The following is a 13,211-nucleotide window of genomic DNA, read 5'->3' as shown; positions in this document are numbered from 1 at the left end:
AGAGAGAGAGAGAATCGAAAGAATCTCTTTGGCTTGTTAGGGTTGTGAAGGCTCAGAACAGAGATGGGAAGAGATTTTCTGGGCAGACCAAGTAATGGGGTGAAGGGGCCCAGTAGCCCGAGAACTGGCAAGAACAAAGGCATGACTCATTTCAAGAGCTCTGAGTTGCTAAGCAGGCCTGGGGCATAGGTTTCTGTGTTGAGGCATGATGCAGTGAGATTAGCAGGGACAGATCTGGGAGGGTTTTGTTTACCCCCGGGGAAATTCTATTTAGTCAACTGGAAGTCACTGGAAGGTTTTAAACAGACAGTAACCAGATCAGATTTCTGTTCTAAGCCAACTGGCCATTGCCATTGCTTCTCCTCTGCCTCTGCATCCCCATTCCTGTGGCCAGCGGTCTGCTAGATGACCCACCCAAAGGCAACTAAGTCCCATTTGTCCAGAACTGTCTCATGAGACATCTTCGGTATTTACAACTGCAGAGACTATAAACACCAGCCCTGAATCAGTCTTGTTATAAACCTGTGAGGTCTGCTAGCCCACCAACCCTCTCTTCTGCCATCTTCCAGTATGCCTCATTCCTCAGCTCCCCCTCCTCAATGGTCCAGGCTCTTCCCTCCCTCCGACTTTTCTCATAGTTTCTGGCAGCCACAGCTACCGGGTACCTCCCACAAAGCCTTCCGGCCACCATCCCTTCTCCCACATCCATTCCAACACCCTTGAATTTATTTAACAGCAGGCCTGGACACCCACACCCCAACTTCAAGCCAACAGTGGTAAATAAGGCGCCCAGGCATGCGTTCGTTTGGTAAACTTGAACTGTTTAGCCGTGGCAATGTTGGAAACATCGGGGCTCGATATTCACAGGCTAGGATGCTTTGCACAGACCACTGATGATTTCTGAAGGTTTATTTTATTTTGCCACTCTGGGCCAAAATGTTCCCCACTCCTACAGATGGCGCTGAGCAGAGGCATTCAGGCCAATCCAGGAGGCAGGCGTGAGCGCCTTGCTACCTACCACCCCGAACAGAAATCAGGAATCAGCTGCGCTTGGTTGTTGCAAAGAAAAGTGGGAACAAGTTCCTATACCTTGGTCTTTATTAGAAACGGATAAACAAGTGAGATAAAAGCACTATGTGCCCTAAGAACTGAAGAGCTCTTATTTCTGGAATAAAACATATGTTTCCAGGTTTTTTTTTTTGTTAGTTCATTTGTTTTCTGAGACAGAGTTTTTCTGTGTAGCCCTGACTGTATTGAAACTAGCTCTATTGACCAGGTTGGCCTCGAACTCACAGAAATCCACCTGCCTCTGCCTCCCAAGTGTTGGGATTAAAGGTCATCATCCCTGGATATTTTTCTAGATTTAATATGCAGTGTCTTTGGTAAGGAAGACAATACGGCCCCAATTCCTAGTACCCTGCAGGCAGCCATCCCCTCCCACAAGTACCCCCAACTTGATACGCAGAGATGCACAAGGACTATCATCTCTAATGAGATGGTGTCCACACAGCCCAGTGCTGTGAGACCAGGGATGACATGTTGTAAACCACTGGGGGAGTAAATGAATGGACTTGGGGACTGGGGACAGACTGCTAAAGGCAGGCTGAGGAGAGAGCTACCTCTGGCTCCTAGCTGGAAGAATTTGGAGGTAAGGCAGAGAGACAGGGTCTGTTTAGGAGTAGCACAAATGGTAGGAAGGGGGTCCCACTAAAATATTTCCAGAGCTAGAGATGTAGCTCAGTTGGTGGGGTGTCTAGCACGCATGAAGCCCTGGGTTTGATCTGCATGAAAAACCAGAGGTGGTAGCATGAGACATGGTACCGTCCTTCTCCACATCAACCTGGAGACACACTCTTGATGGGCTAGACCTAGATAGACCCTGGAGACACACTCTTGATGGGCTAGACCTAGCTAGACCATCAAACTGGACTTTGATCAAGCCGCTCACGCTAGGCCAGGCAGATGTGACAAGTCCAGCTGTAGAACAGGGCTCACTCAGCTTTGTGTGGGCTGCCTTGTCCCTGGCCCTCACCACCACTGTCTAGTGGAGCCTATGACATGCATCTTTAACTTAAATGAACCTTTCCTTCAGCATAAAAACCACAAAAGAAAAATCCTGTTATTTACTCCTAGTTCTTCTCTGTTTCAAAATAAGCCCTTTCCTTCACTCTCTGGGGGAAAGGGAGACGAAGTGGGGCTCAAAAGCCAAGAAAAACAAAAATTATCATCGTGGAACTTTCTAAGGACTCAGGATCTGGCAATTTCAAAGGTTTCCCAGGATAATTTTGACTGAGTCTGAACCCACAGCCCTGTGCCTGACCCTCAAACTCACCATTAGTCATGTTTCTATGCCTGGCTCCCCCGCAGGAAGGGCCTGGAAACATGGTCTGCCACTCAGGGAAGCTGCTGAAGGGATGGGTGACACCCTTTCTCAGTGTCTGCAGTCACTCTCTGACTTGGGTCCCCAGCTCCACTCCTTGGGTCCACAGAGAATTTCACTATGGGACTCTATGGCATCCTGGGCAAAGCTAACAGTGACGTTCTTGAACTCACAAAAGCATCAGTGTGTCTGCCCCTACTATTTGACCAAGTTCCTCAGGGCCGGGCTGTGTGATTTACCTCTGGATTCCCTGCTAGCACTTGGTGAGCAGTAATGGCCTAACCACATTGGTGGAAGGTGGAGGCTGGAGTCAAGGCTTCTGAGTCTCTAGGGGAGTCCTCCGAAGTACAAGCAGGGTGGTGAACAGCGTGGGTGGATCCTAAGCCTTTCGAGAGGCAGAATGGGAAAGAGTCAAGGATGACATTTTATCTCATATGTTATGGACCGTGGGGGTTGAAAACCTGCCCCACGTTCAGGGAGATAAACAGTCGAATCAAACATAACAATGCGTGGCAAAACAAAAGCACAACAGGAAGTCAAGGAAGGCATGTAATTCAGAGAGAGGTGGACCAAATGGGTGTGTCTGCTGGGCTGGGTGCAGTGGGCACACGTTGTTCTGGTAGCTGTCAAAATGAGCCTCTCCCATATGGACTCATTTCTCCAGGCGGCCCCTGAGCTCTAGTCTGCTGACACTCTGGGGCAGGCCTAAAAGGGTCTAGGCTTGTGGGGTGGTTCTTGTTCTTAGTTTTGCCCTGGGAATTTTTGAGTCAAATAAGGGATTTTATTCTGTGTAATGGGTAAGACTTTCAAAGGCAATGGTCCTATACTTCACTCTATAGTCTATGACCTTCAAAAGGGTTTTTAGCCTGAGGGAGGCCTTCTGGTTCTATGAAACCAGACCTGCTGAAGGTTTAGGTCCACTCCATGCATTCCAGAGGCTCCACACTAGGAGAAGCCAAACTGATGGAGGAGGGTCATCTTTCTATTTGTTGTTTCATTGGTTAAGTAATAAAGAAACTGCTTGGCCTCTGATAGGACAGAAAATTAGGTAGGCGGAGTAGACAGAACAGAATGCTGGGAGAAAGAAGCTGAGTCAGGCAGTTGCCATGATTCTCCCACCGGACACAGATGCAGGTTAAGATCCTCCTTGGAAAGCCACCAGCTCGTGGTGCTACACAGAATATTAGAAATGGGTTAGATCAATATGTAAGAGCTAGCGAATAAGAGGTTAAAACTAATGGGCCAAGCAGTGTTTAAAAGAATACAGTTTCCGTGTAATTATTTCGGGTAAAGCTAGCCGGGTGGCGGGAAGCAGCCCGCCGCTACTATTTCAACACCAAACCTGTGTGTGCATGTGCCTCTGTGTTTGTACTATATATGCATACTATCTGTCTCTCCATCTACCCATCCACCCACCTGTCAGTCTGTCCATCCATCCATCCATCCATCCATCCATCCATCCATCCATCCCATCCATCCCATCCATCCACCCACTCACCTATCCATCAATCCATCAATCCATTTATCCATCTATATCCATCTATCCATCTATCTATCTATCACCATTGTTTTTTAAACCCCAGGTGATCCTGCTGTAAGCCAGGTCTGAGAACCACAGTCATCATCTTGGCAATGGCATAGGCTGGGACAGCAGTATTTATTTATTTTTGCCACCGCTCTTGAGGGAAAATGTTAGTGCCTTCCTCCTTGGTATCAAGAAAAATCTCTAGTTTCCTTAGAGTTTAGACTACAACTGCTCTCAGGAGTCACCAGAAGCTACATGACTACTTGTGTCCAGGTCTCCTCCTTGGCCAGAAACCTCCCATTCTGTCAGTGCCCCGTGATGGGGGAAGGGGCATTTCCCATGCTTCCCAGCTCCTTTAAGGGCCAAGTAACCAATCATGTAGCCCCCCCATCACTGGCCTTTGTGAGAGAGCAGCCAATACCAGAACCAGAGTGGTTCTTGCAGGTGGGGTGCTCTCTGCTCTGCCTGGGTCCATCTTGGGTCAGGGGGACTCATCTGATGGGTCCTGTGGAGGTCTGCACACCTCCTGTAGTGCCATGAAGAAGCCGGCCTTGTGGCCCCTTGTTAGGCTTGGGGACAGGGGCAGACGGGTGACCTCTTTCAGTTTTCCTGTCCTGAGTCTGGCCCTGTGCATGGAAACAGACACGCCAGCAGGTGGCACCCAGGTCCTTTCTTGCACTGTCTCTCCCAGGCAGGGCCTTCTCCCTAATAGCTTGGATCTGAGCTTCCCTTTCCCCAAAGAAGGCCAAGTTCCCTCCCCAAATCTGGTAACAACATGGAAGGAGGTGAATGGGATGCCTGAAACCTCAGAGCCAGGTCAGCTGGAGTGGCCCAAGCAGAGTTTACACTCAGATTCTGGGATGACTCTAGCCTTCACTTCTCCGAAAGCCATTAACTCAACAACTGGTTCAGCGTGTGATGGCCCCTTGGGCTGAGGACTGACTCAGGCCCAGCACTCAGTGGCTGGGGCAAAGGCGTATAAAGCACTGGCCCAGACGTTTGCTTCCCATTGGAGCAGCTGCCTGAACGGCAGCAGAGTCACCCTCTGCCATACCTTGTAATGGTAACAGAGCTTTTTAACTCCCGGAAAAGGGTGACAGGAAACCTACCAGGGGGTTCACCAGCCGGGTCTTCTAATGTCCTTATCTTTCTACCACTATTCTTGCGACAAGATGACTGTCTGGAGAAATGTCCTCTGATTAGGCTATAGCACGCTTCCTTCCAGGTTAGCTAGGAACTCGAGGGTCACACCAAGATGTGGTTTTGGGAAAAGCCTGCTCTCCAGGGCCTTGAGTCCTGTTACCAGCTCCAGAGTCAGAAAGGATGTATAATCCTGTGACTTTGCCAAGTCATTGCCTGAGCCAGGATCCTCAGGGTCTGGGGGCCCACGGCTTTGGATAGGAGGGGAGTTGCTGCTTATTCTGCTGGCTGGGGCCTTGAAAAATGGTTACCAGGAACAACCCTTGATAGCTTGGGTCAGAAGGGTTTCTAGAGGACTGGTGAGATGGTTCAGTGGGTAAAGACCTCAGCTGCCATGCCTGATAACATGAGTTTTACTGATCCCTGGGGTCCATAAGGTAGAAAGAACTGAGGTTTTCCCGACTTCCACGCATGGACTGTAGCACATGCACATACACACACATGCACACACGCAAATAAATAATTCTTTTAAAGGCTTTCTATAGATTCCCAGTACTTCTCAGATACCTGGTCTCCCTGGCTGGCATTTCCGCTCCTAAACTGCAGACAGTATGTCTAAAGGCCCCCAAGGTCTCACATTCTAGTGTTTAATTGCCTTATCATCATCTTAACTACATTTCGTTTTGGCTGTTTTGAAATCTTGAGTGGACATCCATCCTCTACCCATGTCTCGAAGATAATTCGGGGGCTCCCATCTTCTCTAATCTCTAGAGATCCCTTTCCCTCAGGTTCAGCCTGGCTCTGGAGAATTCTCTGCAGCTCAGCACAGCTATAAACTCACATAGCTTTTCTCCCCACAGTTTGAGATTGATATCGTGTCAGCTCCAAAACCTTTGTTGAAAGAGTCCTGGATCTCTAGTCAAACCACTCAGGTTCAAATCCTGTCTCTTCCATGTCCTGTTCTATTTTAGCCCTTACTTTTCCGCATTTATAAAATGGGTGTCTCCACCAGATGGCGCTATTGAGAGCTAAGTGAACTACGTGTGTACCAAGCACCGAGCACATACAAAGTCTGGTGCCCAGTATTGCTAAGTGTCACCATAATACTGAGAAGACAGAGTCCAAGAACACTTGATTCAGAGCGGGCACCTGGCACACAACTCCTGTCAGGTTTCAGGGATCCTAACAGTGGTTCAGAAGATACCTCAACACTGTCCTGTTCTCCGCCCTTCTGCCTGGGATAGCCATCAGGGTCTGATATGATCCCCTCCCAAGTTTCCCCATATAGCAGCCTTTTGTTGCTGTTGTTGAGACAGGGTCTCACTATATAGTCCTGGCTGCCCTGGAACTCACTTTGTAGATCAGGCTGGATTTGAACTTATGGAGATTCACCTGCCTCTGCCTCCCAAGTGCTGGAATCAAAGGTGTGTACCACCAGGCCCAGCTCCATATATCTGCTTTCAGAGGGTATCCTACCTTGAAGGAAAACTGGAACAGAGCTTGTGAGACCTGAGAGGAGAGAACTCTGTGGATCCTGCCAAAATATCTCCACTCCTGATATGGGGTTATGCCCATTGTCCCTGGGCTACCCCTTCCTGCCAGGCCCAGGGGCTGAAGTCGCCTGTCTGAAAACACTGCAGAATTGCTTTTCCTTCCCCGTTTGGCTCACACACTCATGCTATTCCTGGGATACGTGGAGGCAATATGTGACAGCAGGGATGGAGGGCTCTGAGGGCTGGCAGAGACACAGAGTTCTGCCAGCGGGTCACAAAGCCCTGGCATGCTTAGCCAATCACCTTCTTCTCATGGCTGAGTGAAGACCTGACTCACAGAGATGTTCACTGGCAAAAACCTGCATCAGTCAAAGCAGAGGTGGGTAGGTGAGTGGTTTAAGGGTTTTACCAGGGGATACACGTGCACCCACTCTGGCAGATCCAGCATAAAATCTGGGTGGTGGCGAGGTACACAGGGACCAGGGCTTCTTCAGAAGTCCATCCTCACAACATTCCTAAATAGCCGAGTTCTTCCCCTGCTGTGAGCCCTGCTGAGGTCTCAGTGCTGGGTAATGGGTCTTGTCTTGTCAAACAGGATTTGAATTCGTACAGGTGTTTCCATGGGCTGGTCACTGCCAAGGGAATGGTGTCTTTGGGGGAGTCACAGTGAGTGTGCTCTATCTGATCATAACTCAAAGGGCTAAGGGAGAGTTAGGCGTGTAGAAATAGCTCTTATTGCCCAAAGTAGCCCTTTTAGTAAGGCCCATCTGAATGGGCAGGGAGAAAGACAACCATTTCTTTTAAAGGCTTTTCTCTGGATATCTATCTCTCCCACCCCCAAGACAGGGTTTCTCTGTGTAGCCCCAGCTGTCCTGGAACTTGCTCTATAGACTGGCTGGCCTGGAACTCAGAGATCTATCTGCCTCTGCCTCCTGAGTTCTGGGATTAAATGCATTAGAGGTGTGTATCACCACACGAGGCCACGTTTTTACTTTTTGAGATAAGGTTTTTAAAAATTTTATGTGGATGATATGTTTGCCTGCATGTAAGTCTGCACACCATGTGCATGCCTGGTGCTAGGGGAGACCAGAAGACAGTGTCAGTTTCCTTGGAACTGGAGTTACAGTCTGTTGTGAGTTGCCATGTCAGTTCTGAGAGCTGAACTGGGATCCTTTGTAGAAGCAGCAAATGCTCTTAACCACTGAGACATTTCTCCGGCCCCATTAACATATTTTAAGCCAACAAAACTCCATGGACCCATCATCAAACCAAGAAGAATATGATACAATGAGAATGTGGTGCAGTGAGGATGTGGTACAGTGAGGATGTGGTGCAGTGAGGGTGTGGTCCATGGAGAATGTGGTCCAGGGAGGATGTGGTGCAGTGAGGATGTGGTCCAGGGAGGATGTGGTGCAGTGAGGGTGTGGTCCATGGAGAATGTGGTCCATGGAGGATGTGGTGCAGTGAGGATGTGGTCCATGGAGGATGTGGTGCAGTGAGGATGTGGTCCAGGGAGGATGTGATCCAGGGAGGATGTGGTACAGTGAAAATGTGGTGCAGGGAGGATGTGGTGCAGGGAGGATGTGGTGCAGTAAGAGTGTGGTGCAGTGAGGATGTGGTCCAGGGAGGATGTGGTGCAGTAAGAGTGTGGTGCAGTGAGGATGTGGTCCAGGGAGGATGTGGTGCAGTAAGAATGTGGTGCAGTGAGGATGTGGTCCAGGGAGGATGTGGGGCAGTGAGGATGTGATGCAGTGAGGATGTGTGCAGCAAGAAAAGCATCCTCCTTCCTGGACAGCCCAGGGAGGAGGCCCGGGGGTACCCTGGCCTTTTGACAGAGCACAGACTGCTCATTTATCCTCCAGCCTTTCTATCCACCTACATGGATAAAGCTGTCCAGAACAAACTTAGGATTCAGTATTGTTTTGATTCTCTGTCCTCTGTCCAGCACTCCATCCTCCCTGCCTACCTTACAGGATTAACCCCAGGTGGAGACAGATCCCACCTTAAGGATGCAAATTGGTGAGGTCCCAGAAAGCCCGCCTACCTTCCTGGAGCCTCTCTTGTGGCCTATCGCAGGCCCTGAAATCCCTACTGGGAGCATCACTCACAGAGGTCAGAGCATTTCTCCACCAAAGGCTTTAATCACCAACTCAGTTCTGCATATGAGGAAATGAAGGCTCTGGATTCAAGCAATTTCCCCATGTTCATGATTATCTACTGGCCAAGCGAGGGCTGAGCCCAGGCCTCCTGACTACAGATAACTCTTTCCAACACCATCACCCTGACTGGAAGAAGGGTTGATGTTTGCACAGCCGCAGTGCAGAACGCTACACTCGGCTTCCATACTCTAAGTAAGAAGAGGAGGGAAGGAATTCTAGAGGTTTCGTCTGTCTCTCTCTCTAACATACCATTTCAACAGCCTTACTTTCAACCAACAAGTATTTGCTGACCACTGACTCATGCGTTCAACACAGTGAGACACCTTGTAGCCCCAGCACCACCAGGCCAGGTCTTGTCTTTAAGGAGTCTTTTGTTTGGTTGAAGACATAAAGTCATTCATAAAGAACGAGGGACCACATCACTAGAACAGCACATCTGGCTTTCAGGCACCCCACTGGCCTGCAAAGGATGAGTGGGCTCAGTAGGCAGGCAATTCTGGAGGAAGGGATCCCTGGTCTGGGACTGTAAGATGACAGGATGTCAGAGAGCAATGAACACGGGGAACCTGGGGTATGGAAAGTGTGTTTACTGTCACGTCACTTTTATTTGACAAAGTAAGCATGAGACCTGTGACTAAGTCCTGGAGGAGGAATGTTAGGGTGTGCCATCAGAGGAGAGGAGGCCAGACCAGGTGGGCAAGTCTCAGGAGCCAGGGAGGGGCTGGTTCCAGGAGGAGGGTGGCAGTCCAGTTAATGACGTGACCAGAACTTAATGGAGTGGTCATTAGTGCGCACAAGAAGGAGAAGGAGTCCTGAGTCATTCTGTCTGCGTGAGGAAGGAGGCTGGACCTCCAAGTGACTGGGAAGTCCCAGCCAGAGGAATGCTAAGGAAGGAATTCAGGAGTTTGTCATCAAGATCACTTGTGCCTGTGGCAGACAAGGGACTGGCAGCCTGGAGAGCGGTGAGATTTTAAGTGTCATATAGATTAAATATAGACTTGTTCTCTGTGGCCTGGTAGGTCCCATATTCCTTCAGAACTCATGGTCTACCCGCCCAGGTCAGTTCTAGATCTATGTGCAAGGAGGCTTAGGAGTGGAGCATATCCTCCATGCTTACAACACGGGATCAAGAAAGAAAAAGGCAAAGTTCAAGTTCAAGGCCAGCTTGAGCAACTTAGTGAGACTCTGTCTCAAAGTAAGAAAAACAAAAAAAAAAATTAAAAGGAGGGAAGGAAGAAAAGGATGAACAGGGCTGAGGGTAGAGCTCAGCTAAAGGGCCAGCTTAGCTGGGTAAGGACCTGGTTTTAATTGCCAGTACCCCAAAGAATGAGGGGAAATGTTAATAAAATCTACATGAAGTTGAATATTTAGGAAGAAATGTTTTTTAAAAAATATTTTTATTTATGTGTATGTGTGTGTCTTGTGTATGCTGCCCATGTGCAGGTAGATACCTGGGAGGTCTGAAGAGGGTTTCAGATGCCCTGGGGCTGCAGCTACAGGAGGCCATGAACAACCTGGTATGGGTGCTAGGAACCCACTTGGGGTCCTCGAGCATTCCTAACTACTGAGCCATCTCTCCAGCCCAGAAACTAATGTTTTCAGGATTAACTTGGTGTTTGGTTTAGTTGTATGGTTCACTAGAAGCCCTTCTGACTTCTTGTTTTAAGGAAAGTTACTGTAAGGCGATAAGGAGAAACAAAAGGATTTCTAGGGACATATAGAGACTGCCCTGTTCTTCACCCTCCAGTCTGCCCACCGCAGTGGAACCATGTGCCCCACACACAGGGCTCCATGCCAGCTACTGGGCAAGGCATGCGGCCTACAGGAAGCCATGAAACCCAGGCTGGTGCTGGAGAGAAGCGAGAGAAATGACCAGAGGAGACACACTCAGCTGAGTAAGCTGCTCTCCTTTTCTTGTTAGGAAAAGCAGAGTTTGAACTGAGTGAGGAGGAAGGGAAATGAATGGGGAAGAGAGAGGACACCAAGAGCCTACCCAGAATGCACGTGTGGGTAAAGCTCACCACTAAAGCAAAGTGAAGCCACAGCACCAGCAGCTCTGGATGCCAGGGTCAAGGCGGACATTCGCCAAAGATTATTTTCTTGTGAATACAATATGTTTGCAACAATACAAAGTACTGGCAACACCACCACAGTTAGAACAGCAATACCATTTCTGAAGAGAAACCATCGAGCCACAGCATTTAGTAACCTAACTCCAGGGACAACTTCCAGAGCTCTTGTTTTATATCGTCTTTTCTATGAAACACCAAAAAGGACTGCTCCAAGTTTTGAAAGTTTTTTATTTTAAAGTGATTTGAGTCTTGAAATTCAAACAAAAATAGGGTTCTCAGGCATCCTCATCTGGACTCTCCCAGCTTCCTCCCGTCAGGCTGCACACAATTACTAACAACAGGTCATTACATTTGTTACCTTATCTTCATGTTGTTCCCCGTGGCTGTGATAAAACACCTGGGCAAAAGCAACTTAAAAGAAGAAGGTTTATTGGGCTCACGGTTGCAGGCCACAGCCTAACACCGCAGGGAAGTCAAGGCCCCAGTTACTGGAAACAGCCAGTTATGCCCAGTCCAGGACTGAAACTGAATGGATGCAAACTTGTTTGTGCTCAACCTGATTTCTTTCACTCAGTTCAAGAGCCTAGGTCCGGCCACCTGTAGGTAATCAAGACCAACCCTGCAGACGCCCACAGGCCAGCTCCATCTAGATAATCCCTCACTGAGACACTCTTCCCAGCCAATTCTAGGCTGTGCCAAGTTGACAATTAAACCCGATCATCACATATATCATTAATTAAACTACAAGCTGGGAGTGGTGACACACTCGGGTAATCACGGAACAGAGATTAGGAGCTCAATACAGAGTGAGTTTACGTTAGCATGAGCTATGTGAGAACTTATCTAAAAAACAAACAACCAATCCAATCCCAGGAAGTCTCCAAAACAACAACTAAACAAAAAACTAGGAACACTGTTTTTCTTTTGGTTCTAATGAGGAAGCAATGATTTAGGGTTTCAGGGCTCTGAGCAAATCTATAATCCCACCTAGTGGCACGCTTTGCGAGGAGTGTCAGGGTCTTTCAAGGAGCACACAAGGCCTCTCTTGATTATGCTTTGGTCCCTCTTCTGACTTCACAGGGCATTGTACAAGTCTGTGGAGAAATCGAGAGGCAGGTGATTCTGAACGTCAGTAGATCCAGCCCTAAGAATTTGAGGAGTAACTGGATAGCTGTCACTTGGTCCTCTGAACTGTTCCAAGGTGTTTCTCAAAACATTTTGTTCATATCCAAGACCCCTGAACTAAACAGTATAATTTTAAATATTCTTGATAAAATCAGGCCCAGGCCCTGAGTATTACTGTTTTTCAATGGGTTGATTTAATAAAATTGATAGTTTTTGTTCCTTTAATTATTATTTTTTGGTGACTGGTAAAGGTTTACTTATTTTCATGTTTATTGCCCACACACATTTACTCTTCTGTGAACTGTTTCTGGCTGTAGTATTTGAGAGATGGTACTATCTAGTGACCACCTGGAAATCTGTGTGGTCATGCATGTCTAACATCTGGGAATCCTGATGAATTTTCACAAGTCATGCCTCCTGAGGCAAATCTGTATGGACCTTGGACATATCCACAATACTTAATTTTATTTTTTACTCACTAGTCTATGAGTTTTATTTGAAGAACTTGACACTAGACTTACTGAAGGTTTTGAAGGTCCACAGAAAGCAATTATTTAAACAAGCAGAATGTTCCCGCTATACTGAAAAAAGGGGAATTTGATACCAACAGAAAAACACAAATTATCAGGGGACCAAGCAGAAGCTCAAGCTTGCCCAAGATACTCCCCTCTTAAATTTTTGTCAAGGGAAAAAGGTTAAATGGGAAGGACTTGTTCAGAAAAAGAAAATGATGTGGGGTTTCTCAAGGTGCTGATGTGAGTAGGGAGTGCAGAACTCAGAGAACAAACTCTGACTGAAAACTACCAAGGACAGCCTTGCGGGGTGGACGTACCTAGGAATATTCCGGACAGCCTTATGATGTGGTATATGCACCCACACTCAGCTATGCAGACAGGCAGTGTGGTGCACGGAAAGAAAAGCCATGAGAGGGTGCTGTAGAATATGAAGATGTGTTACATCTGTTTATGCTGAGGAACATCTGTTTAATGATACAAAGATGTGTTGCTTTCTTTTATGTTGCATTTGTTTAACTCTGTGAAGCTGTGTTACTTTGCCTGCCTAAAACAACTGATTGGTCTAATGAAGAGCTGAACAGTCAACAGGAAGGCTGGAGAAAGGATAGGCAGGGCTGGCAGGCAGGCAGAATAAAGAGAAGGAGAAAAAGAGGGATAAAGAAGCAAGAGAGAAGAAGGAGTAAGATCAAGGATAGGGGGCAGGAGAGATGGCTCAGAGGGTGAGAGCACTGCCTGCTCTTCCAAAGGTCCTGAGTTCAATTCCCAGCAACCACATGGTGGCTCACAACCATCTGTAATGAGG

The 13,211-nt window shown here is 47.9% G+C and overlaps 1 protein-coding gene across 2 annotated transcripts in view; it reads right to left on the bottom strand.

Moving 5' to 3' along the window:
- Mapre3 (microtubule associated protein RP/EB family member 3) overlaps positions 1–13,211 on the bottom strand; it is a 48,950-nt gene that overhangs the window by 3,998 nt on the left and 31,741 nt on the right. The window lies entirely within an intron of this gene.

Source organism: Microtus ochrogaster, unplaced genomic scaffold, assembly GCF_000317375.1.
Source record: "Microtus ochrogaster isolate Prairie Vole_2 unplaced genomic scaffold, MicOch1.0 UNK106, whole genome shotgun sequence".
Taxonomy (NCBI): Eukaryota; Metazoa; Chordata; class Mammalia; order Rodentia; family Cricetidae; genus Microtus; species Microtus ochrogaster.
Note: the sequence above shows the minus strand (reverse complement) of the source record. Positions and strands in the feature narration are given on the sequence as shown.